The sequence below is a fragment of the Mauremys reevesii genome, unplaced genomic scaffold, assembly GCF_016161935.1.
Source record: "Mauremys reevesii isolate NIE-2019 unplaced genomic scaffold, ASM1616193v1 Contig109, whole genome shotgun sequence".
Classification (NCBI taxonomy): domain Eukaryota; kingdom Metazoa; phylum Chordata; order Testudines; family Geoemydidae; genus Mauremys; species Mauremys reevesii.
Window position 1 is genome coordinate 105,148 of NW_024100726.1, and position 26,523 is coordinate 131,670.

At 51.9% G+C, this 26,523-nt stretch overlaps 1 long non-coding RNA gene and 3 other non-coding genes across 4 annotated transcripts; 3 read left to right on the forward strand and 1 right to left on the reverse strand.

The window, feature by feature from the left end:
- The first annotated feature begins 275 nt into the window (after window positions 1-275).
- Window positions 276-460, forward strand: LOC120392661. Its single transcript, XR_005591753.1, has one exon. It is a non-coding gene; the product is annotated as a U2 spliceosomal RNA (small nuclear RNA).
- Window positions 461-11,613: 11,153 nt separating this feature from the next.
- On the forward strand, window positions 11,614-11,695 carry TRNAS-UGA. Its single transcript has one exon. It is a non-coding gene; the product is annotated as a tRNA-Ser (tRNA).
- A 5,070-nt stretch (window positions 11,696-16,765) lies between these two features.
- Window positions 16,766-22,209, reverse strand: LOC120392660. Its single transcript, XR_005591752.1, has 3 exons — window positions 22,101-22,209; window positions 17,543-17,815; window positions 16,766-17,434 (listed from the first exon to the last, which is right to left on the reverse strand). It is a non-coding gene; the product is annotated as an uncharacterized LOC120392660 (long non-coding RNA).
- Window positions 22,034-22,250, forward strand: LOC120392665. The gene has a single exon (XR_005591755.1). It is a non-coding gene; the product is annotated as a small nucleolar RNA U3 (small nucleolar RNA).
- Window positions 22,251-26,523: the final 4,273 nt, after the last annotated feature.

Genomic DNA, 26,523 nt, shown 5'->3' on the forward strand with positions numbered 1-26,523 from the left:
AAAGTGAACTCTGCCCTGTGAGGGGCACCCTATCACCATTACCCAGTCCGCTCATTTATTCATGCCCACGACTATCCATAACCTGTTTGTATGAGTGATGTGCCCTCACTGCTTGCTGGCTGTACCTTGAACTCTCTCACCGTATACCCCGCATTGGGGACATGACAGACTGTGTATCTGTATATGCTGCCTAACACCAAAACGCTAACATCCCCCCACAACCTGTATGTTACCCCCAATGACACAATAACTGACGCTTTAAACACTTTGTATCGTTTATTTTAAATATTCTCTAATAAACTTTAAATCTGTTCTTATCAGTTCAATATCTGATAGGTCCTTTATTTGAGGACTGTATATTAAATTGATTTTTGAAACAAGGGGATGGAATAGGAGCTTGCTCTGTCCACCCCATGCATTGACCTGGTATTGCAGTGTCTCCAGGACCAGTGCCTCTCCTTCTGGGGAGAATTGTCTGGTTAAAAAAGCAGAAAAAGTTTTACTCTAAAGATGCTGATTTGAGAAGATTTTTTTTTAAAGGAGTTGAAAAATCAGGCCTCTTTAGCATTTTGGTTTCTTCATAACAACATATTGTTAAAATTTCTTAGGAGTGTTTTCTGAGTCTACAGATGTGAGTTTTTTTGTTTTGCTGGAGGATTGTTTTGAAAGCTGGGATTCTTCTGTTTGCTGTGAGTCTTTTCAACAATATGAGGGACGAATGCTTTCCAGACTGAGGGTCTGTTTGGGAGATGGTTGGTTGGGGGGGGTTGTGTGTGGGGGGGGGGGGACACAGATTGGCAATATTTGAGGTCACATGTATATCAATAACTGGATGAGTTACACAGACTTCTCCCCACCCAGCCTACGTTCCATGTATCTTGACTGAGCCTGTCGCCCACCATCCCAGAGCAGAAGCCTGAACCCTGAGCCCCACCGCACGTGGGGAGGTGGGGAACTCCCACTGGTTGCCTGCTCCTGCAGTGTTTATGACTCCGGAAGGGGGTAGGGACCAGCCCCTGCAGGCAGCCCCGGGGGAAGAGCCGCTGCTTTGCTGCCCCCGACTCCCCCTCAGTTACAGCCCGGGAGGCTGTGGCCACAATAAAAGCCCCTGGTGGCCACATTTGAGAAATGCTGGAGCCTCACAGTAAACAAATCCCAGCAGGTTTGTCACTCCCTGTCCCCCACCCTGGGGATTTCCTGCCCTCTCCCACCCAGACCAACCTTCCTGGAAGTTCCCACCCCCTGTGTATTTACTGCCCTTTCTCCCCGCCAAGGGAGCCCGCCAGCAACTCCCTGATAATCCCTCCCTCAACTGGCTCCACTGCAGCCATTTCCCTTCCCCGGCCCCTGGGAGGACGGAATGAGCTGGAGCAAAACATGGATGTTGCGCTGCAGCCTGTTAGGGCAAAAAGGGCACCTGGGGACATGACAGAACAGGAAATAATTTCCCAGCACAATTCCCCCCAGGCTCTTTCCCTGCACACGGATATTCTAGCTTGTCCTGCATGTGACAGAAACATTCAAATCTAGGGCTGTCAATTAATCGCAGTTAACTTACGCAATTAGCTTTAAAAAAACCATGATTAATCTGTTTTAATCACACCGTTAAACAATAGAATACCAATTTAAATTTATTATATTCTTGATGTTTTTCTACATTTTCAAATATATTGATTTCAATTACAACACAGAATACGAAGTGTACAGTGCTCACTATATATAGTTTTATTACAAATATTTACACTGTACAACATAAAGTACATTACATTTCATGTGGGTGCAGTTAAGTACTTTATCATTACAGTGCAACTGGTATATGTAGATTTTTTTTTTGCTGTTGCAGAAGTGCACTCAAAAAGAAAACAATGTAAAGTTTTAGAGTCCAGTCAGTCCAACTTCTTGTTCAGCCAATCACTAAGACAAACAAGTTTGTTTACATTTACTGGAGATAATGCTGCCCGTGTCTTATATACATCACCTAAAAGTGAGAACAGGCTCTCTCATGGCACTTTTGTAGCCAGCGTTGCAAGGTATTAACGTGCCAGATATGCTAACATCCATATGCCTTCATACTTCAACCACCATTCCAGAGGACATGCTTCCATGCTGATAATGCTCGTTAAAAAAATAATGTGTTAATTTGTGACTGAAGACCTTGGTGAAGAACTGTATGTCTCCTGCTCCATGGTTTTATCTGCGTTCTGCCGTATATTTCGTTTTATGGCAGTCTTGGGTGATGACCCAGCACATGTTGTTCACTTTAAGAACACTTTCACTGCAAATTTGACAAAACACAAAGAAGGTACAACGTGAGATTTCTAGAGATAGCTACAGCGCGCGAGCCAAGGTTTAAGAATCTGAAGCGCCTTCCAAAATCCAAGAGGGACGAGGTGTGAAACATGTTGTCAGAAGCCCTCAAAGAGCAACACTCTCATGCGAACAGTACAGAACCTGAACCACTAGACAGGAAAATCAATCTTTGGTGGGTGGCATCTGACTCAGATGAGGAATATGAATGTACTTTGGCAGGGGCCATTTCGCCACCCCAAGCACGGTGGCACGCCACGGGGGGCGCTCTGCCGGTCGCCTGTCCCGCGGCTTCGGTGGACCTCCCACAGACGTGCCTGCGGATGCTCCACCCCAGCCATGGGACCAGCAGACCCTCCGCAGGCACGCCTGCGGGAGGTCCACCGGAGCCGCCTGCCGCCCTCCCGGGACCAGCAGAGCACCCCCCGCGGCATGCCGCCCCAAGCACGTGCTTGGCATGCTGGGGTCTGGAGCCGCCCCTGTACTTTGGCTCGTTATCGAGCAGTACCTGTCATCAGCATGGAAGCATGTCCCTGGCCTCTGATTGCTAGAAGCTGGGAGGGGAGAGCAGGGGCTGGAGCTCTCCATGGCCGCCTGGTCTGGTCACTCCCTCTGAAGCCCGTAGCCAGGGCCAGCCTTAGGGGTGGGTGACACCAGGGAATTGCCCAGGGGCACCGTGGTCAAGGGCGGTGCTGTACGGTAGCAGAGAGGTGTGTGCTGCAGGTGTAAAGTCAGAAACTGCTCCCGGCTGGCAGGGGAGTGCTGCCTGGGGTGGTGCCCAGATTTCTCCCTGCTCCCTCCCGGCATAGGAACATGGGGGGACGGAGGGGAAGAGAAGGGGGAGAGAGCGGATACTGCTCCCCCCCAATGTTCCTCTGTGCCCCCCTAGGTGCTGTGAGGGGGGAGCCAGGAGCGACATCAGGGCTCCCTGCCTCCAGGTCACCTTCCCCACCTGGGCTGCATAAGGGGAGGACAGAGAGCAGCAGCCCAGGTGGGGAAGGTGACCTGGAGGCAGGAAGCCCTGATATCGCTCCTTGCTCCCCCCTCACAGCCCCTTAGCGATGTGCGGAGGAGCAGTGTTCAGGGGCGGTGGGGGGAGCGAGCAGCAATGCCAGCTACTCCGTGCATCCAGGTCAGTTTCCCCAAGTGGGCACAGGAGGGGGTGCAGGGGTTAGGGGAAAAGGGGGCACAGTGCAGGAATTACGGGTGCGGGAGGAGGCAGGGGTTAGGGGTGCAGGGTTAGGGGCGCAGGGTTAGGCGTGCAGAGCTTGGGGTGCAGAGCTTTGGGGCACCAGAGGGTGTGTTAGGGGGACAGGAGGGGGCACAGGGGTTAGGGGTGCAGAGGTTAGGAGGCAGGGTGAGGAGTGCAGGAGGGAGGTGCAGGGTTGGGGTGTAGGGGTGCCAGATGTCACAGGTTTGGGGGGAGCACAGGGTTAGGGGTCTAGGGGGCACAGGGTTAGGGGTGAGGGACGTAAGGGTGCTGGAGGGGGTTCAGGCTTGGGGATGTAGGGGGTAGGGGTGCTGGAGGGAGCACAGGGTTTGGGGTGCAGGGTTAGGGGCGCCAGAGGTTGGGGATGTAGAGGTTGGGGTGCTGAAGGGAGTGCAGGGGGAGCACAGGGTTAGGGGTGCAGAGGTTAGGGGTGCCAGAGGGGGGCACAGGGTTGGGGCGTGGGGGAGGACGCAGGGTGAACAGTGCAGGGTTAGAAGCACAGGAAGGGGCACGGGGCTCTCCTGTGGCCCAACCCCACAGGAGACTGACCCCATGTTTAAAGAACAAACCTCTATACTAAGGGCTGCAATATCCACTGGGGTGAGACAAACGGCATCAGCTCCTTGCTGCCCAGCCTGTGAGAGCTCTGACTGTGCGTCTATAAAGGGAACACGGATTGGAAGTTAAGTTGCTCCGGTCTGCGCTCTGTTAGAGCCCCACCGGGAACAGTGAGCGGAAGTTAAGTTGCCTCCTGTTCTATAACTGATGGGTGGCGGGGGCAGCAGGGATTAGGGGCATGGAGAACGGGGGCGCCTGACAGGCGTTGGGCTGTGGGGTTCCCTGCTGCGGGGTCCCTGCTGCAGCTCCGCAGACTGGAGCCTGCTCCTCCTGTGCAGGGCCAGCTCCAGCTTTTCTGCCGCCCCAAGCAGGAGGGGGGGAAAAGGATAAGCTGTGGATCTTCGGCGGCAGCTCAACCACACAGCTGCTTCTGCGGCAGTTCGGCGGCGAGTCCTCCCTCCCTTCCTCTTTGGCAGCAATTCGGCGGCAGCTCAAAGACTAAGACAGGGAATGAGGGACCCGCCACTCAATTTCCACCAAAGACCCAGACGTGCTGCCCCGATACCGGACGGGCCGCCCCTTTGAACTGGCCGCTCCAAGCACCTGCTTGCTACACTGGTGCCTGGAGCCAGCCCTGCTCCCGTGACAAGCAGGGGCTGGTGCAGAGCGTGGCAGGGCAGGGAGATGACATCTCCCCTAATGGCGGGGCCTTTTCACAGCAAGGGCAGCACCTCCCCGCAGTAGCACAGACCCCACCTGCTCCTCCTGCTTTCTCCTGACACCAGCACCACCCTTCCCAGCACCGCCTCATGGCAGCATCTGCTGCCGGACTCGCACCAGAAATGGGAAGTCTGGGCCGGGCCTGGCAGCGGCTGTCAGGAAATGGAAGCAGGAGACACGACCACTCCCATGGTGCTGTGGGGCCCGTCCTGGCTGGTGGGAGATGGAAGCAGTGGACACTACCACTCCCATGGTGCCGTAGGGTTTTCAGGTGGGGTGCCCCCCCCCAGGGATGGGCTCCAGGGGAGGTTTGGCAGCTTAAAGAACTGAGGGGGGGAGTTGCTTGGAGAAGGTTTGAGGACCAACAGCGAAGGGAAAGTTGGACACTTGCCAGAATACCAGGGAGACAAGGCAGGTGAGGTGATACCTGTTACTGGACCAGCTTTGGAGTCACACAGGGTCTTCTTCATGCAGGGGAAAGGTGCTCAGAGTATCACAGTTCAATAGAAGGTGGAACGCTCTGCCCCGAACACCAGACAGTCCCCTACTTCCTGGAACGGGGGGGCCTGTCCCCATTGTTCTGTAAACAGCCCCACCATGTACCCCAGAGGTGGCTGCATCTTAGCACCAAGACACCAGTGGTCACTGCTCCAGAGGAGATGGTACATACAGGCCACTGCCCTATGTGGCCACCAGACGTCACAGACTGTGCACTGTCTTAGCTGGTCCCACACGTTACTGCCCCAAGAGGTGAGGTACACACAGGCTACTACTCAAACTGGGCACCTGGGGTCACTGCAGCAGTGGTTGGGGGGATACATGTAGGGCACTGCTGCACATGGCCACCAGGGGGCACTGCTGCAACGGGGGTGGGCAGGGGGGATGATAAACAGGCCATTGCCTGAAGTGGCCACTACCACAATGGTGTGGGGAGAAGGGGAGGGAGATACCAATAGGGCACTGCCACACCAGGGCACCACGGGGAGGTCACTGCTCCAATTAGTAGAGATACACATCGGGTAGTGCCCCAACTGGGGGCCCTACCCCAGAGAGAGAGGAGGCTGGGGAGAAAAGAGGAAATCAAAGGCCACTGCCTCACTTAGCCACCAGGGGTCACTACCTAAATAGGGGACACACACACACACACACAGGGCACTGCCCCACCTGACCAGCAGGGGTCACTGTCCCAATTGGGGGATATACAGAGGGTATTGCCCCATGGGGATGCCAGGGATCAGTGTCTGCCATACCTGGCACAGGAGTAGAGGGGACAGGGTGACCAGATGTCCCGATTTTATAGGGACAGTCCCGATATTTGGGGCTTTTTCTTATGTAGGTGCCTATTACCCTCCACCCCGTCCCGATTCTTCACACTTTCTATCTGGTCACCCTGGGGTGGGGGGGAGGGAGGGGGCTAAACACAGGGCACTGCCATACTTGGCCACCAGTGCACATCCCTAGTGGGGGAGTGACACACACCAGGAGCAGGGCTCACTGCCACAAAGGGGTTGGAAGATACCCAGGGCACTGCCTGACACGGCCACCCAGGCACCCTGCCACCTTGGGGGAGGTGAAGAACACACCTCAGGCACTGACTCCTCTGGCTACCAGTGGTCACTGGCCCAATGCAGGGGTTGGGGGGAGTAAATACACCCAGGGGACTGCCCCACCTGGGCAACACGAGTCACCGAGATGAGAGTGGGATATGCAGAGGCGGGGCGGCTCTAGAAAATAGGCTGCCCCAGGCAGCGCAGTGTGCTGCGCCGCCCTTCCTCGGTCCCGCGGCGGGTCCCCTCTTCCCTCTTCCCACCGGAGCCCCGGGACGAGCGGACCTGCCGCAGGCATGACTGCGGGAGCTCCACCGGAGCCGCGGGAACAGCGGACCTCCCGCGGGCACGGCTGCGGACGGTTCGCGGGTCCGGCGGCTCCGCTTGAGCTGCCGCAGTCGTGCCTGCGGGAGGTCCAGCCGAGCCGCGGGATGAGCGCCCCCTCCGCAGTCATGCCTGCGGCAGGTCCGTCATCCGCGCCCGTGGACCTCCCGCAGGCATGACTGCGGCAGGTCCACCGGCCCAGCCTGCCGCCCCCTAGATTTGGCCGCCCTAGGCAACAGCTTGGTTTCCTGGTGCCTAGAGCCGCCCCTGTGCAGAGGGCACTGCCCCAATGGCTGATATACATACAGGGCCCTGCCTCACCTACCCACCAGCGCTCACAGGCACAATGGCAGTGGTGGGGTCACATAGGTAACTGCCCTCAGTGGCCACCAGGGGTCGCTGCAGCAATGCTAGGGGGGATACATGCCAGGCATTGCTGCCCCTCGCCACCAGGAGTCACTGCTCCTACAAGGAGGCACCTACAGGACACTCCCGTGCCTGGCCAGCAGGGGTCACTATCACTGGGGAGGGGCTATGGGGAAGCAGAGAAAGAGCAACTAACTGCAGTGGGGAAAATCGTCATCTACCGGGGAGAAAGAACGGACTCCACTAGGACATTGCACCAACTCCGGCCAGGCTGGATACCAGCAATTCGGGGCTGGAGCAGCTCCAGCTAGAGGCTGGGCGGAGGCAGGTGACCTCGGTCTCTGTGCTGAGCAGGATGCGTTGGCAGCGAGGAGGGACAGGGAACCCCCCGGCCAGGGTCTTGCTGCCCAAGGAGGGGGAGATCTGTGGCAGTTTTGGAGTAGCTGGTTCAGCAGCCGTGAGCCGCACGCTTGTCCCTGCCTGAGCTCTCCAGGAGCACATAACACACAGGTGCGCGCTGGATGTAGGCACCAGTGTAACGACAGGGCCAGACTCTGCTGAGTGCTGCCTGCGAGAGACAGGGGCAGAGTCAGACGGGCAGATGAGGGCAGGAGATGACAGGGCCAGCGGCCATGAGCTGAACCCATCACAAGTCCAGCCTGTGACGTCACCATCCGTCCCTGCAGCTCTCCATCTGTCCCGCTGTCCGTCCAACCCTCAACCCCCCATCCATCCCCACTGTATGCCACCCCCCACCCACCCATCTGCCTCACACACTCATCTATTTCCTCATCCATCCTGCAATAGAGGCCGCATGTGAGAGAGAGAGAGAGAACTACGCTTCCCAGAGTGCACCGGGAGGGGGCGCGTTGTCTGAGCACCCTGCCCGTCACTTCCGCTCTGAGACGAGCCAGGAACTACAACTCCCAGCCTGCCCCAGGGCGCCTCCGTCCTCTCCAGCCCAGGTGAGGGCGGGTCCCTGGGTCAACCTGACACCTCCCCCCAGCGCAACTCCTCATCCCCGCCCTGCCCCCAGAGCGCCCCCGCCCCGCCCCCCCCCGGCTCCTGACACGAACCCGCGGGTCCCGCGGTCTCGGCCCCGCCCCCCCCCCGCAGCGCCGCGCCCCCCTCCCCGCTTCTCCCTTGGCATCGTCTCTCCCCACTCGGGGGGGGGGCTGTTGGATGGAGCCATATGGAAATACAGGGGCTGGGGGCCAGGACTCCTGGGTTCTCCCCCAGCTCAGGGAGAGGAGTAGAGTGGGGGAGGGGCTGGGGTGCCTGCTGCCCTCACAGCAACCAGCAGAGCCCCCTGCAGCTTGTCACCCCAACCAGGCGCTTGGTGTGCTGGTGCCTGGAGCCGCCCCTGGTTCCTCCCCAACCAGACTAGTATTGGTTTTTCAGCAGAAAATTTTCAGTTTGAGGAATTTTGTTTTCTCAGTCAGACCTTGCCAAGGGAAGCAGGGAGAAAATGTTTGAGTTGCCTCCTTCAGAACAGCTTGGCCTGGACACTAGCTCTGGTTCACTGCTCTGGCCTTGCTCGGGTTGAGGGTATTTTAATAATTTGGGCAGGTCCCAGGGTGTTTGGGGGAGAAGATGAGGATGTTCCCTTTTGAGATAAAAACTAAGAAAAACAGCACTAGAGATTTTTTTTTTTTTTTTTTTTTTTTTTAGAAATCTGGGATTTAGACATTTTATTTAAAGCAAGGGGGAATCTGAGTTTCTGAGAAGCTTTTTGTTTGCAAGAAGCAACATTGTTTGATCTGTCATTGTACCAAAGGGGGAGATGGTTGTCTATAAAGGAGGGGTGAAGACTAAATGCACCCAATGAGGATGGGATTTGAACCCATGCATGCAGAGCACAATAAATTAACAGTCCATCATCTTAACCACTCAGCCACCTCATGAGAAATGTCATGAAAAAGACAGGAGGAGAAATCTAAGGCCAGCAGAGATAGGGACAATAAGGAGTTTTTAAATACTAAGCGGAAGCAGAGGCTGAATGAGCTCCCCCCTCACATCTAGTGAGGAGCTGGGGGAAAGACTTCAGGAACAGATCGTGTTTGCACAGACACACCTACTCTGCCTAGCTATGCAGCATGATGGGGCCACTTTCCCAAAATGACCAGTTTTGAATGGTGGTGGGTTACAAATCACTTTAGGATTGAGTGGAATGAAATGTTATTATCCTTCCTGCATGAGTGAAGGGCATCAGAACATACCTACTCGGTCCTGATGGAGGGGTGGGTGGGTGAGGAATCGCTTTTATTGGACTTCATAGAAGTGATTGAGAACATCACCCTAAACCAGTGGTCCCCAAACATTTCACACTGTGCCCTCTTATCCAGTTGAGGGAGGGCAAAACCAGAGCTTGAGGGATTCAGCCCTGGGTGGTGGGGCTCAGACTTCTGGCTTCAGCCCCAGGCCCCAACAAGTCTAATGCCAGCCCTGGCGACCCCATTAAAACAGGGTCACATCCCACTTTGGGGTCCTGACTCACAGTTTGAGAACCACTGCTCTATGCTGCTGGGAGAGAGTTTTCCTGTGGGTGCAGTTAATCCACTTCCCCAAAAGGTGGCAGCTATGTCAGTGGGAGAAGCTATAGCACTGGGTGTTCAAAATGTGGTGGTTACCACATTTATGAAGTTTAATCAAACCCCATTTTTAAAACCACCTGTGGTCTGGGAATGGCAAAGGAGCTCGATGAAGCAGGGTCTGTCTGTCAAAGTCCTGGAGATCATGGTTCCATTCTACTGTTGTGATGGCGGTAGAGCTCAATGGTAGCATGGTTAACTGCAATTCAAGTGATTCTTAGTTCAAAGCCCTGTGCCCTATTATAACCTTCTTTCTTTTTTTTAAAAAAAGGAAAACATTTTCATTTCCATTCTCCATTATGTTCAGGAGCTCCACTATACGGGGGTGCTTGATATGGATGTAAACACTCAACATTTCGCTGTCCAAATCATAAAGACGACTAATTTCTGAAAAACAGAGTGTAGCATTGGGAGCAGCAGCGTCTGATGTTTTCCTGTCTAGCCGGCTTGCTTCCTAGAACGAACACTCCTTGAGTGGGGTGATCCACAGGGAGTAGCTCAAACCTCCAAAGTGCCTGGCCAGGGGCAGGACATTAGCACAGCAAGGGAGGGGTGTGGCAGTGACATCACAAAGGCTTTTTGCAGGACCTCAGACTATTGGTCAAAGGTGGTGGGGAGGTGGTGACCTCACAGAGAGATGCTGACATCAGCCAGGCAGGACAGGGGCGAGGGGCCAGGGAAACCTCAGAGACCCCTGTGGCTTTGCTTCAGCAAGTCTCCTTCTCCAGGTCTCTCTTTGAGGACGGAGAGAGTATTCGGGTTCATGTACGTGAGCGCCAGGAGGAACCTCTTTTGAGTTTTCTCCTTCCCTTTTCCTGATTTTACTAGAAAACAACCATCCCTGTTTAGAAGGTAAGAGCCTCCTCAAGGTTTGAAATCTGTTCAGTCTGATCCATCTGGTGACAGTTGAATTTTAGTCATGGAAAACACTAGCTTAAGAGGCAAAATTTTATTCCGCACCTGGGATTTTGTCCCTTAGAACCACTGGGGTCATTAGGGTTTGTCCTTTTTGTTTCACCTTTTCCTCAACCCATCCCTTCCTTCTTTCTCTTTGTCTCTTGCTTCTTTTGTCCTTTCACCTGTTCCCCTCCCAACACCAGGAGCAGTGTGTGTGTGTGTGTGTGTGTGTGTGTTGCGGAGGAGTGCTCTGCAGCTCCCACTGTGGGAGGTCCACCCAAAAATGTGGGACTGAAATAGTGCTCGGGCAGTGATCCCCACCGGTGACCTGGACCATCCTTTGGGCTCTCTGGTGAGAACCCTCAGCCTCCCATCCTGTCTCTACCCTGATTGGCTGAGCAGGGGGTTATTGACAGGGAGGAGACTCAGGTCCTTGTTCTCTTTTAAGACCAAGGAAATAAGTCATAAACTGTTATATGTTTGACAAATTTTGCTGCTTCGCTGCATTAATGGTCTCTGAGCAGTTCATGATTCTCTCTAACATTGCAGTTCTCCTCAAATACTTGCTGAATAATTACTGTGCACTGTTGTTGGTCGGGAGCTCATCTGAGAGCACTTTACTCAGGTCGTTCAATGTCTGAAATTCAAGATCTGATGGTTAGTTTGAAAATAAGGGTTCTTAGGACCTATTCCCAACTCTGCCACTGGCTGGCTGTGTGACCTAAGACAAGTCAATTCTCCTTTCTCAGCCTTATCTTCTCCCTCTTTCAAGTGGGGATAATAATGATCGGCTCCTACCTACCTCACGGTGAGTGGAGGATGGGGATCCACTGGAGAGTGTCACTAGGAGTATCAGAGGGGTAGCTGTGTTAGTCTGGATCTGTAAAAGCAGCAAAGACTCCTGTGGCACCTTATAGACTAACAGATGTATTGGAGCATGAGCTACTGCACATGGCTAAGCAAAGAGAACAAATCCCCCCTGTGCTTTGGGAGCCAGGTTTGTGGTGGGAATTCTGTAGTTCAGATGACTTCATGCCTGGGCATTGGGATTCTTTACCAGTTTCTCTGGCATTGGGGCAGTTTTGTGCTTACAACTGTGATGGCCGAGTGGTTAAGGCGTTGGAGTTGAAATCCAATAGGGTTCCCCTGCACAGGTTTGAATCCTGCTCACAGCGAGGCCTGTATTTTAGACAGTCCCTCACCCGGGCAATATCTCTGTACAACCCCCTGAGACACTCTCAATTCTCTCCCCACCCCAAGTAAATCCTGTTCTGCTCCTTTCCTAGAGATCCCTGGGACACCACCTCACACTGTGTCCCTGAGGGGTCAGGCAAACTCTCAGCACCTGAAGCCTCTGCCACTCACCTGGTGCCCCATAGATCAGCCATAGCCCTGGTTCTGCTCCTCCCTCTAGAGTGCGAAAGGAGCTGAGTCAGCGACTCCATGGGAGCTACGGGGCTGCAGAACCAACAGAAAAAAAAAGGTGATCAGCTGTTCAGTGGGGTGCAGAGGGGCTGGCGGGGGATGGGGAGGAGCAGGGAGAGGAAGAGGTGGGGGAGGGAGAGGAATGGTGCAGGGCGGGAAGAGATGGGACAGGTGTTGGGGAAGGGGTGGGGTGGGGGCAGGACCTGGGGTGGAAAGGGGGGATTTGTCGTGGGCCCTACACCCCTCTAGGGCCGGCCCTGAAGGGAAGCACCGACTATCACAGTGACAATACAACTGACCAGCCTTGCGGGGGAGGCTGAGGGAGATCTGCACTCACCAGGTCTCTTCTCTCCCCCACGGTGAGCCAGACACTGCTCTCTCCTGGCTCTCACTCTAGCAGCTGGATGCCAAGGAGCCATTTCCCCACAGGAAGTGCATTGAGTGCCCCTGTGGTGCTGGGGGGCTGGCGCTGCTGCTGCCTGTGGGGCTGGCAGGGGGGCTGATGTCTGCACAGACTCTCAGCTGCCAGGCCGGAGGGGGCACTTGGGCCCTTACCAGACTGGCTCAGTGAAGACGGGGGGTTGACAGAGCAATACAGACGCTCTCCAGAGCACGGAGCAGCAGCCGCCCATGCAGCCAGGCAATGAGCATTTCCCACAGCCTGGAGCCAAGGGGGAGGCGGCAGCTGCTGTTCCAGCTGCTCGGGGACAGGCCCTGTCAGCCAACAGCCACTTCTTACTGACCACAGCTAAGGGCGCCGGGTTCCTCCGGTGGGGGTGTGGAGCAGCCGTTCGTTCTCCTGTTCGCACTCCTCTGCGGTGTGAAAATCGGGGAGGGGAGGCAGAAGCCCCACTTCCCTCCCGAAATGACACCCAGTGGGGGAAGCCAGGACAACAGGGTGGGGCGGCAAGTGGTGGCCAGACTCTCACCGCCAGGGTCTAGCCTAGCTCAGGGTCCAGCTCAACTTCCTCCCCGCACCACTGGCCCCCAGTCCCCTTCCACCACCAGGTCAACCCGGGCACTAGGGCAGGAACGGGGTGAGGCAGCAAGTCAAGCTGAGCAAGGCAGGCAAAAGCGAGTCTTGTCTTCATGGGCCGCTCCCAATGACGTCCTTTTTGTGTGCAACTGCTGCAAAAACCTCCCGGGCAGAGAAGCAACAGGCCAAGAGGCTTCTATAGAGCTGCCAAAGTAGCTCAGTTGGGAGAGCGTTAGACTGAAGATCTAAAGATCCCTGGTTCTAATCCCTGGCTTTGGCAGGCCCTTTCGGCCCTCTTTGTGCAGTGGTGGCTTGTTCTCTGGGAACACAGTGGTGTTTGTACCCAAGATGAGCAGGGCTGCCCTAGGGGGTCTGGAACAAAGCAATTTTGGGGGCCCCTTCCATTAAAGAAAAGTTGCAATGCTGTATTCTCATTGGGCCCCTGTGGGGCCCGGGACAAATTGCCCCACTTGCCTCCCCTGTGGGTGGCACTGAAGGTGAGTCCCTGAGCTTGGGCTCTGCAGTAGGAAAACATAGAAGGGGCTTCTGCCCCTAGTTGGCCCACCTGACCTTTAACAAGGAGAGATGGGAGCTGTCTTTCCCAACATGGCAGGGAGAGAGCAAGGCAAGGTGACCCTCAGGAATGGTGCTGCTGGGCAGTGACAGGCAGGGATGCGGGATGAAAACTCCTCTGTGCAGCTGAGCAAGGGCAGTACCAGGGAAGGGGCATCTGTAAAAGTGGCCCTGTGGAAGGTGGCAGGGATTTGGGGGCCCAGGAGGAGGCGCTTGATGTTCAGTGCCTTGGAGCAGCTGGACTTCGACATGGTGGGTGTTCAGGAAATGCACATTAACAACTCTAGGGTAGCTCAATGGGCAGAGGATGATTGGTGGAAGGGCCTCCTGGCCAGGGAAGAACGATGGGGCTGGAGTTTTGTTCTTCACATTGGCGGTGCGAGTACAGAAGGTGGTGGAGCTCTGACCAGGGAGGGCATTGCTGGTGGCTTTGTGCTCTGTGGCACTGATTACTGCTATATTAGTGTGTATGGTCCCCAGTTAAGGCATGAGAGGGAAGATCAAAGGCTCCCTTCCTCTGGACTCCATGATGTTTGGTGTTGGGGGGGATTTTAATTGTGTCAGCCGGCCTGAGGCCCGCTGGTCCCGTGTTCCTAACCTTCAGAGGAAACATTTTCACAATGAGCACTACCTGGCGCAGGTCGGCTTAGAGGAGCTCACTCCAGCCACAGAGGGGGTTCACCTTTCTGCGGGGACAGGCCAGGACTCGCATTGACCGGATTTATACTTAGCTTTTTTGTCTTTAGCACGTTGCTTCTCAGATTCTTTCTTGGCCTGACTTGTTACACTTTGACACTTAACAGGCCAGAGTTTGTGCACCTTCCTATTATCCTCACTAGGATCTGATTTCCAAATTTTGAGGAATGACTTTTTGCCTCTAACAGCCTCCAGTACTCGGCCGTTTACCTAGAGTGGCGTTCTGCTGGTCCTCCTATTGTCGTTTCTGATTTATGGCAAACGTTTCATCTGAGCCTCTAATTGCGGTGTTTTTAAATGCTCTGCATGCTGCTTGCAGGCACCTAACACTTGTGACAGCAGCTCCTTTTAATTCCCATCCAACCATCTGTACTTATGCCGATAGGTCGACTTTAGGTCTTTAACTTTGATTGGTAGCGGAGAAGACGGTAAATGGGGCAGAAACCCATTTGACAAACCTCTTCATTTCCTTGCTATTTCCTGACTTCTTTATTCATCGCCTTTTCCTTATTTCCTGGCTGAGGCGGCAGCCTGCCAGGGAGCTCCCCGGCACCTCTGGCTGCCTGGGCTGAAGGCAAGAGGCAGGCCTGGGCGTGGCGAGGGCCTCCTGTCCAGGAATGAGGCTGCACTGCTTCCTGGTCCCCTTTTCCCACCCACACCGGCAGGCGGCTGCTGCGGGAGAACACGAGGGAGGCTCTCGGGGCGCTGGGCAGCGCTGTGTGTGTGGCTGTCAGGGGAAAGAGCCGAGGCTCCCGACTCGACCTGCCATTGACTCGCGTGGCTCTGCGCGCCGTCAGCCGGGGCGGGGCGGGGTGGGCCAGGCTGCGGACGTGACTCAGGCTTGGGCCGCATGGCCGCGCTTTCCTGACGAGGCATGAGGCAGGCCAAGAGCTTTGCACAGCGTACAGGGAAGTGGGAGGGAGGCGTCTTTGAGCTGGCGTGTCTCCTCCGCTTCTGCCTTGCTGATAGTCTGATTAATGGCAAATCTTAATTTGTTTTGTTAGAATTTGGAAAAGAAGCAAGTCTTAAAAATTGGTGTTTTAAAGGTTTCTAATTCACTTCTTACCGAAATTTTTTACAATTCCTGAAGAGCCCCATGAGGCTGCATCTCCCGCCGTCACCCCAGGCTCTCGCTGTCACCTCACACAGATTGAGCCTCCCTTTACACATTCCCACACTTCCCATACCTTGCAAACCGCTGCTCTAAGCAGATCTGAATGAAAGCAACTATCCAGGACAAGAACACGACATGTGTTCTGGAATGATTGGCTACTTTTTCAGCTCTTTCATACAAATCCTCGTCACTTGCAGAATTAAGCGTATTTGGCTGAATGATGCTCAATTGATTGGCACCTACCTGTAAGCTTTTTGAAAGTGATTGGAATGCTGTGCATTTATTATATTGAGACACCTGTAAAATGTGTTCACTTTGAAAAATATTTCTGAGTTGGCAAGTCTTTCACCTTTTGACGGCTATTGTTCCGAGTTGGTTGGCAGGGGCGTGCTGTCTAGTAGTCAGGGCTTAGGTCTGTGACATGCAGGGGGTTGTTGGTAGGGGAGTCCAGGCCATTCCAGTGCACCAGGCTTTGACCCAGGGCCCTTTGGGGGGCTGTCAATACTCTGACAGCTGGGAATGAAAAGGCAGCATGGGTGGTGCATGGTTCTGGCATTTGGGGAGGCTGGCCCAAGCACCGGAAGCTCCCCTGGCGCCCAGACTATGGCCCCTGCCCCTTGTTCCACCTCCCTTCCGCTATTGCTGCCTTGCCCACCACTATCGACTCCCTCCCCTCCTCTATCTCCCCTTCCACATGGCCCCACTGCTCAGTGAGTTCCTCCACCCTCCACCCCCAGAATCCCCACCACCTGCCATTAGCTGAGTCCCTACCTCCTCTCCTCCGCCTCCTGTACCCCAAGGGCCATCACCTGCTGCCCACCAAGTCCAAGGAAGTTTTGAATTGATTGAAAGGGCATTTGAATATTTACTGAGCAGTCCATCAGTGCCCTCTGGATCACATTTTAGTCCTGCACCTGCACTTTTAGCAATGTCCATTGACTGGGATGAAAACCTGTGATTACAATCACCTAACAGTGTGTCCAACACAGGAAAATACAGCTGTCTGCCTCATTTTCCTTTAGCATTTTTAGCTGGTTCCTATTCTCATTCTCTCTTGTAAGTACTGTACAGCCAAGGAAGGTATTTTTCCCCATAGGTTGTTTGTGAGCGTACTCTTCATCTACACTGGGAGTATCAGGGACATTGTGCAGCTCACGGAACTTTTGGGCTTCCTGCTTAGCATCCTGCTTAGCGCTGGGTGGCCTATGTTCTAACGCTTGGACAGTTCCCTGCTGTACACTGCAGACCTGAGAACGTACCATTCCCTGTTCCTGCAGAGCTTCGCATGCTACGTGAATCATACTAAGAACATGGTAAAAAAGACCAAGCACAGACAAAAATGGATATTCTGCCCATTCTTCAACAAACCAAATGCTCCAATAAATCTTTGGTAGGGAGGCTCTGACAGGCCCAACAAGCTGCTGAGAAGCTCTCATGGAGTTCTTTGCAAGAGATGCATCTTTCCATCTGGATGACCATCTTGTGTCACTTAAACTGTACGATTTCAGTTTCACTCCAATCGTTTTCTGGGCCTCCAAGTAAGCATGATGTGTGCCCGGCTGTGAAAAGAAGGTAAACAAGCCTTCTAGACTATAACAAAAAAATTGTGTTGCTGCCCTGCTTACTTTGTATGCCTCAAATAAAACCAAATACAATTCATGAGCCATGCAGTGTATATATATATAGCGGGGTGGGTGGAGATTATCTTGCAGCAGTTTTGGAAGTACTCCAGGTACATAACCTGCCATTACAGTGGCCCCATCATAACACTATGCCACAACCAGCAAGTTTGCAGTCCACGATGCTTGTAAAAAATGTTGAATGCTGTGATAGAGGGCACCAGTATCCCCATTCTCAAAGCAATCGATACATCCTAGAAGTCGTTCCTTTATTTCCAGATTTTCTGTGTCTCTCACACAGACTGTCATTTCTTCTTCTTTAAAACTGTGTGCTTTGCCAACAAGAACAGTGCAAAACCCATTATCATGAACTTTCTGAATGATTATGCTTTTCATAATATCAGGAGAAAATTGTTCAAGCTTGTTCGGAGTTGAGTGGCTTGTGAGATTGAATGTACCCGTCCATTTTTTTCTGTGTTTCTTGTTGTTGTTTTGTGAATGGTTCGTCATACTGTGAAAACAAATTGAATAATTACTGAAAGTTTCCAGGATTTGCTGATTCTTCTCTCTCTTCCTGTCCCTGCAGTGCAATCCCTTGGTTAGCCAGGTAAAGCAGTACCTTGGGGATTCTTGCAGCATAGTTTGTTTTCCGGATATGCCATCTTGTGAGAATGTGACAACTGTGCCACTACAGAGCCCACTTCTTTTCACTGTTTGAATAACTGCCACCTTTCACAACACTGTTTGTGTATGGGAGCTTGGATATTTCTGAAGCTTTTTTCCTACATTTTCCCAGTCTCTTACTCCTCTTTGATGAATGCAGGATCTCTCAAACCACTGGAAAACTGTCTGAAAGGAAACCAGAAAACTGCATCTGCCTTCTCACTGTACTCTAAAAAAGAAAATGTCTTGTTATATTCTGATGTCAGTGAGAAAGACCAAGACACATCTTTGCTTATTCTAGTTTCCCTAGTTTGCTTTCTCTCTTTCTTTGGACTTTGCATCAATTAATCACCTATGGCATTGGCTCTTTGGTTGATGTCTGGCTCCAATACCTGACCCAGCTGTGAGATTCCTCCTCTGCTCTGGAGTGACTCAGCTCAGGGGGCTGGAACACAGGGGGCCAGGAGGACACTTTGAAATGTGATTCTGTTTTTTCACTGGTGAGTGGCAGGTGGTAGGGGTGTCAGGGGAGGGGTGTCTGGGTGGAGTAGAGGAAGGACTCAGCAGGCTGCGAGTGGAGGGGACATGAAGGAGTGGGGTGCAGGAGAGGAGGGAGTAAGGACTCAGTGAATGCTGTGCATACGCGGGGTCCACCAGGGGCATGGAAGTAGGGGAGATTTGATGAGTGGTTGGCTGTGGGGGCCTCCTGGGGGAGGAGAGAAAGGATTAAATGAGAAGCAGTGGGGGCCTCAGCAGAGGGGCAGAGCAGAGACAGGAAGAGGTGGAGCATGGGTGGTGCCACAGGAAAAAAGCGAGAGGGGGTATCGGGGTGAGAGCACAGTGGGGTCACCACATCCCAGGCATCCACGCTCTCAAAGGTGGTGGGGCAGTGGCTGCACTACAGGGAAGGTTCAGCCTCCCATGGCCTATTATGCCCGCCGCCTATGTAAGGTGGCCCTCCCTGGGGCTCTTCCTACCACCTCCCTGAGAATGTCCCAAAGTCTCTGTCTGGGGTAAGGCAGCGTGAAGGGTGTCTGCTCACCCCAAGGCGCCTTCTGGTGGCTGCATGTAGCGAGGCCATTCGCCTTTCCTCTCAGATAGCAACTGCCTCTTCCTGTGCTCTGTCCCAGCCTCCGAGGGCCAGCTCAGTCCAAGGGCTCTCCCCTGCTGGGGTAGGCCAAATAGCAAATGAAGGGGATCAATCAAGTCCAGCATTCATATGAGAGATGAATGCATCTCTCTCAGGGTCGGCGGGTAGCGATCAACTTCTCGGAGTTCGATATATCGCGTCTCATCTAGACGCCATATATCGAACTCCGAACGTGCTCACGTCGACTCCGGAACTCCACCACCACTGCTGTATCTTTTTCTTTTGTAATCTATGTCAGAATTTAGGTAGGGTCCTGTGTCTGCACTTGCTCTTCCTTTCCCACTTTCTTCTCTGCTTTTCTTTTCTTCCCTTCCCATTTTTCTGGAAGCCCCTATTTTTACTCCTACTGCTCTGGCAGGGGGTGTGCAATTTTCTCTTGGCCCCAAGCACATCAGATGATCCACACAGGATATGAGAGTTGCTGTCTGCTGGCCGTATAGTGAGAAGAGGGTGGAGTGGGGAGAAAAGCGGCTCACACAGAGCCCCTGCCATTGGGGAGAATGGGGGACCTTGCTATGGGTGGAATCAAACACACAGAACCCCTGCCATGGAGAAAGACTGGGGAACCCTGGAATGGGTGGAGGAGACAATGAAGGGCATGGGGGGGAGGGGTTTACATGAGGGATTTGCATATGTCAACATCTCCCATGCCCCACTGGGTGTTTTCCTTCCCATCTTATTTCTTCTCTTTTCTGTTACTCTCTTTTTTTCTGTCTGAGGTAAATTAAAAATCCACACCCCTGAGAGACGTAGCTGAGCTGACCTAAACCCTCCTACTGTAACTCCTCACTCAAAGTCGGCCTGGTTAACATTTCGTTATGTTGCTGATCAATTAGGGAAAATGCTTATTTAAAGTTGTGTAATGCTCCCTTCTAATGTTGTTTGGCAGCCGCCTGCTTTGTCTACTGCTTGCAGGAAGAGTATCCCGTTGCAGCTAGCTGAGGGGGGCTTGGGACCAGGATGGACCAGCAGCCCCCTATCAGCTCCCCACTCCCCTAACTTCCCTGTGCAGCAGCTGTCTCCAGTTCAGCTGTGTCCCTCCCCCCACTGCCATGTGCTGCTCCTGCCCTCTGCCTTGGAGCTGCTCCCCCAGACTCCTGCTTGCTGTGCTGGGGGGAGGGAAGGAAGGGGGGGCTAATGTCAGGGTGCCCCTACCCCTGCTCCTGCACCCCACTTACCCCATCTTCCATAGAGCAGGACTCAGGAGGGAGAGAGCTTGCAGCAGCTGGGGTCTCAGCAAGCTGATCTAATTAACAAGGCAGTGTACTTAAGGGAAATGTGCATATCTCCCTCCATTCCCGCTGCCTTGCAGAGTGAGAGAGAGGGCTCAGCTAATTGCTAGTTCATCATTTAGCAGTAAGGGAAATATCCCACCCTCTGACTCCTCTACCTCAACCAAGCTTCACAATCATCATCACTGTGTATCAGTATTAAATTGTTTGTTTAAAACTTATACTGTGTGTATATATATATACACACACACACAGTCTTTTGTCTGGTGAAAAAAATTTCCCTGGAACCTAACCCCCTCATTTACATTAATTTTTATGGGAAAATTGGATTTGCTTAACATCGTTTGCTTAAAGTCGCATTTTTCAGGAACATAACTACAAGGTTAAGTGAGGAGTTACTGTATAGACTGCTAGTTGGAAAAGCGAGAGGGGAGAGCACAGACTGAGTGGTTAGGCTTTGTATACTGAATAAAAGAAGGAGTTTTTTTAGTGTACCAGAAATCTAGTTATGAGGAAGGTTAGATCTAATAGCTTTATTTAGAAACCTGCATAACGCTTAGGTGCAGATAGTCTGGTTTTCTTTTTGCTGGGATGGGTTTTGAGTAAATCATTAGTCTGCTTGGTTTCTTTCATAATCTGAAGTGGATTGAGCATCTAAATCCTTCTACTCCTCTCCCCTCCCCCCCAAATGTGAAGGGGAACAGCCTCAACCTTTTGTCTTATTCTGCTTTGTAGGAGAAAGATGCTCTATTTAAATAGTCATGATCCATTTAGGTTAATTCTTATGCTGAATGGCGGGTAGGAGAGGGTATAAATCATTGGAAACTTTTGCCCCACTCCCTGTGTGGCCTGTGTTTTTCTTTGTTTTAAAATGAGACTATCTAGTTTTTATGTAAATATATTTGGGTGGTTTCACTCATATTTATATTGCTATGAATTTCATGTGCTCTTGTCTCACAGCAGACATGGGGGAAAAGCCTGTGGCAATGGACTTTGTAAAATTATAGACTAGTGATTCTCAACTTGTGGCCCAATCAGCAGCTGCGGCCGATGTGGCATCCTCAGGGCCATACAGGTAGTATATAGTGTGTGGATTCTGCTCACATAACACAGAGAAAGTTGCCTGTGCAGCTCACAATAGTAAATAGGGTCAGATCAGAAGATATCTTCTTTCCAAGTGGGAATTGTGTAGGGAGGAACAACAGACCTAGTGCAGCTGTGTTGCTACTGTCTGCTAGCACTGAAATGGTTCAGAATGCCTTGGGTCAAGTGGCACCAGTTCTAAAAGTAAGGGTGATTTAGTGCTGTGGTTCTCAAACAGGGGTATCCAATGGTCTTCCAGGGGGTACAGCAACTCATCTAGATATTTGCCTAGTTTTACAACAGGCTACATAGAAAGCACTAGCAAATTTGTAACAAATTAAAATTCATACATTGATTTGTTTATACTGTTCTCTATACTATACACTGAAATGTAAGTACAATACTTATATTCAAGGGATTTATTTTTATAAATATTGCATCTGATTTTGTAAGCAAGTAGTTTTTAAGTGAGGTAAAACTTGGGGGTATGCAAGAGAAATCAGACTCCTGAAAGGGGTACAGGTGTCTCTAAAGGTTAAGACCCACTGATTTAGTGCAGGTACCACCAGTAACATAGAACCCTGCAAAAACTTCTAGTGCAGATGAATTTGAGAGCAAGCCGGAGAGAAACAGCTGCGGAGCATGCTAGAAAGGGCTGACCTGTCCGCATTGTCTGTGCCTGACTGGCTGTCATGTGGCACAGAGGAGCCTGTGAGAGGTATGGCAAAGCAAGAGGGTTTGATTAGTTGCTAGGAGCTCCACATGCTAATCAGGAGGTGTGTTTCTGTAAATAGCGACATAAACATCTTCTAATGGCCAGTCTTCTAAAGCTGTCTCAATTGTGCTTTAATGAAATGGGAACCTGGTTTTAGATTTTTGTTCTTTAATTCGCTGGGGGTGAAACCCCTTGTATGAAAACATTCACCATGGGAATAAAGCTTGCGCACATTAGCCTGGGTGTGTAGCCGAGCACAGCTTTATTAAGACTATATTTTCAGGGATCATTTCTATAGTTTGTAACTAGAGAATTGTGGTTGAAAGTGTCTGACCTTGCTAACCACGATGAGAAGTTAAAGTGTTCTTTTCTGAGCATGAAGTGAGTGGACAGTGTTGCTTTAATGCATCTGCTGTCTGCTATTGATGACTGTTCTTGCTTTCCTTTTGGGAAACTGAGAAGAAGAGAACACAGACTGAGTGGTTAGTTCTTATAAAACAAATTTAAAAATAAATGTTTTGGTTTTCTTTTCTGTTATCTGAGCTTGTTTAAAGCTTTTGTTTAATGGCAAGTCTTAATTTCTTTTGATAGAATTTGGAAGAAAAATAAAGGTAGTGTGCAAACTGGTGTTTTAAAGGTTTCTAATTCAGTTCTTACTGAAAGTTTTTTAAATTTTCTTTATGCTACTCTCTCTCTTTTTTTCTTGTAATCTATTTCAGAATTTAGGTAGGGTTCTGTGTCTGCACGTTCTCTTCCTTTTCCACTTGCTTCTCCGCTTCTCTTTTCTTCCCTTCCCATTTTTTGGGAAGCCCCTATTTTTACTTCTTCTGCTCTGGCAGGGGGTACGCAGTTTGCTCTTGGCCCCAAGCCCATCAGACAATCCACACAGGATCTGAGAGTTGCTGTCTCTTGGCCGTATAGTGGGTAGAGGGTTCTAAAGCTGTCAGGGTATGTCTACACTATGGGATTATTCCGATTTTACAGAAACCGGTTTTTGGAAACAGATTATATAAAGTCAAGTGAACGCGGCCACACTAAGCACATTAATTCGGCGGTGTGCGCCCATGTACTGAGGCTAGTATCGATTTCCGGAGCATTGCACTGTGGGTAGCTATACCATAGCTATCCCATAGTTCCTGCAGTCTCCCCCACCCATTGGAATTCTGGGTTGAGATCCCAGTGCCTGATGGGGCAAAAACAGTGTCATGGGTGATTCTGAGTAAATGTTGTCAGTCAATCCTCCCTCCATGAAATCAATGGCAGATAATCATTTCGCGCCCTTTTCCCTGGATTGCCCGGGCAGACGCCATAGCATGGCAACCATGGAGCCCGTTCAGCCTTTTTTTCACTGTCACTGTATGTCTACTGGATGGTGCTGACAGACGCGGTACTGCAATGCTACACAGCAGCATCCCCTTGTCTTTTGCAAGTTAGCAAAGATGGTTGTTAGCCATACTGTACTGTCTGCTGCTTTGCTAATTGACAATGATAGTTGCAAGCTATACTGTACTGTTTGCTGCTGTCATGCGTGCTCTCGGCTAGCTTCAGTGAGGTTGACTGGGGGCATATGGACAAAAATAAGAATACCTTCCTAGATCATTCTCTTCTTTAAGTTTTGTCTAATGGAGAGGCAGTCCTGGCTAAACTATCAGGCAAGCCTACTAAAGAACTAGAGAAGCAAATGGCTGCTCCAGGTCAGTGCCCCAGACATCTGGCAGAAATGATGAGCTGCATGTCATTCTAGGGGGTGCCCCTGCAACAACCCCACCCATTGCTTCCCTTCTCCCCCGGGCTACTGTGACAGTTATCCCCCCGTTTGTGTGATGAAGTAATAAAGAGTACATGAATTTGAAACAACACTGACTTTATTGCCTCTGCAAGTAGAATTCAAAGGCGGGAGGGGAGGGCAGCCTCCACCTGCTATGATATTCCAGGCAGGACTGAATCTCCATTAGACAAAGCTTAAAGAAGAGAATGAGCTGGGAGTCATTCCCATTTTTGCCCAGGCACCCCTGGCCGACCTCACTAAGGCCAACCAGGAGCACTCACGGGACGACGATGACAGATATCAGTCCTCCCATACCATCTGCCCTCAGGAAGGGAAAGAAAGGGGATGCTGCTGTGTAGCGCTGCTGCACCGCGTCTGCCAGCAGCATCCAGTAGACATACAGTGACATTGAAGAAAGGCGAGAAACAATTTTTTTCCGTTTGCTTTTTTGGGGGTGAACATATACCCTGAACCACCCGTGACAATATTTTTGACCCTTCAGGCTTTGGGAACTCACCCAAGAATTTTCTTGACTAGCTTCACCTCTGCACCAACTTGCACTTTTCCTGAGCCTGGCTAGCTCAGTTGGTAGAAGCAGCAAAGAGTCTTGTGGCACCTTATAGACTAACAGACGTTTTGATATAAACTCGTAGTGTTGACTGGGCCAGAGAGAGCAGCAGGTTTCCCCTGTTGTTTCCTGCTCTTGTTTTCTTGACTAGTTTCTCCTCTGCACCAACGTGCTCCTGTGCTTCATGAGCCTGACTAGCTTAGTTAGTAAAGCATCAGACTTTTAATCTGAGGATCCACAGTTCAAATCCATGGTCAGGTGATAAACTACTCATGAAGATCTTAAACTGTCTTTCTCATGTCCTCTTTGATGTTACTTTTTCTCTGCAGGATTTTCCCTTTCCTCAGAAGGGCCTTTTTCTGTGTGGGTTTGAAGGGGCAACTTCCTGACAGCCCCTCCGTCCTTGCAGCCTGGAGGAATAAAGGCCTCTGGGCATAGAGCATGTTCCTCCCCTGCACACATGCACGCACGCATGCACGCACACACACACACACGCACACACACACACACAGAGAATATCCCTAAGGAATTAGAATCACCTGCTGCCTTCCCCTGTCCTGCTGGATCCCCAAATGAAGATGCTCTTCAGCCTAAACCCATGTCCCCTCTTTTCCCAGTGCCCCTCAGACCCAACCCTCAGTCCCTCCTATGCTCACTGCTCCTCACTCCCAACCAGAGCCTGCTCCTCTTCACCCTTCTCCTCTGTCCCAACCCACAGCCCCCTCCTATTCCCAGTGCCCCTCAATCCCAACCCACAGACCCCCCCTCCTCATGCTGCTCCTCAATCCCAACCCACAGCTCCCTCCTTCCCTCCAGCAGCAGGTGCTTCAGACCCCCTCAGGAAGATTTTCTTGCAAGGTTTCGTGTATGAGTCTGCATGTGGATTTTACAGTATGTTGGAAATAGGTTGGGTTGCTTGCCGAAATGATCACTTGTGGCTGGTGTTGGATTCCCAGTCTCCATGTTACAGGGGCAGGAGAAATAAAGGGTTGTTATCCTTGTGTGAATCGAGGGCAGCACAACTGTGCTTGGCAGCCCCCGATTGAGGGACTCACCCTCAATTCAATAGCACTTGCTAGGCAGGGGACAGGGGTTCCAAAGCCAAGTGGGCTGGGGCCTGGGTCCCAATACTAAAATGTAGGTATCAGACCAACGTTAGGTCAGGGTGGCTGTAGAGGGATGAGTGAGTCCCTAGACAACATAGTGAGTACGGTGCCTTCTTATTTTCCCCCTTTTCCACCCAGGATGGCAGGTGAACTCTACAGAGGCACCTCTGGGCTTACACTGACTAAGGACAACAGCTGTGAGTGGGGTGCGGGGAGCGGGGGGGGGGCTCATGTTAAAGGACTTTTAGTTGCTGGACTTATGACCCGTAGGGAGAAGGACACTGCCCAGCTTATTTGGGGGGGGGGGTCTTTCCCTCGTGGTTTATGTTTATGTGTTGGGGCTGCTGACATGACTTCTGCTAACCCTGGGCTTACATTGCAGTGTAGACATACCCTGAGAGGGCATCTAGACTGTGATAAAATCCCACTGGCCCGGCTGGCCTGGATGATCTGATTTGGGCTCCTGGGGCTCAGACTGGAGCCCAGGCTCAGAGACCCTCACCCCTCGTGGGGTCTCGGAGGCTGGGCTCAAGCCCAAGTGTCTACACTGTAATTTTATAACCCTGCAGCACAAGCCCCACAAGCCTGAATCAACTGACCCAGGGTTTGAGAATAGTGATGTGGGTGTGTTAATGGCAGTGTAGACATAATGCTAGGCTATGTCCACACTGCAATGAAACACCCACGGCTGCCCCGTGCCAGTGCAGGCTCCCAGGCTAGGGCCGTGGGGTGGTAAATTTGCACTGTAGACATCTCGGCTCAAGCTCAATATCGGGCTCTGGGAGCCCTCAAGGTTGGGAGGGAGTTTAGCAAGCACACAAGGTAGAACGGCAGTGGAGTATTACCCTGGACTCAATGGCATTTCTCCATTGGTCTGTCTGCTTTGGGGCAGGGACAATAACACATCCTGCTGTTTTTGTTATTTCAAAGGGCAGTCTAGGATTTTCATTCACACACACAGTGCACAAAGCAGAACTCAACCCTCAGTGCAAACTAGATGAGCTGCCCACAGGTTCTAGCCATTTGGTGTGAGAGCTCAGACTTGCCCCTGTCCCAGAGGGAGGGGGGGTCATCTGTGACAGGCTGGGCCACTAACCTATCAGCTCTTAACTCTCAAAGTTTCAGTAATTCTGTTATCAGTGCCTTGTGAGTATAATTTAAACAGCCATACTGGGCTGAACCAAAGGCCCATCTAGCTCTGTGTTTTGTCCCCCCACAGTAGCCAATACCAGGTACCCCAACAGTTACTCAACAAGGCACCACGAGGCGTTGAACCCAGGATCTCCTGTTTACAAAGCAGGTGCTTTAGACAGCT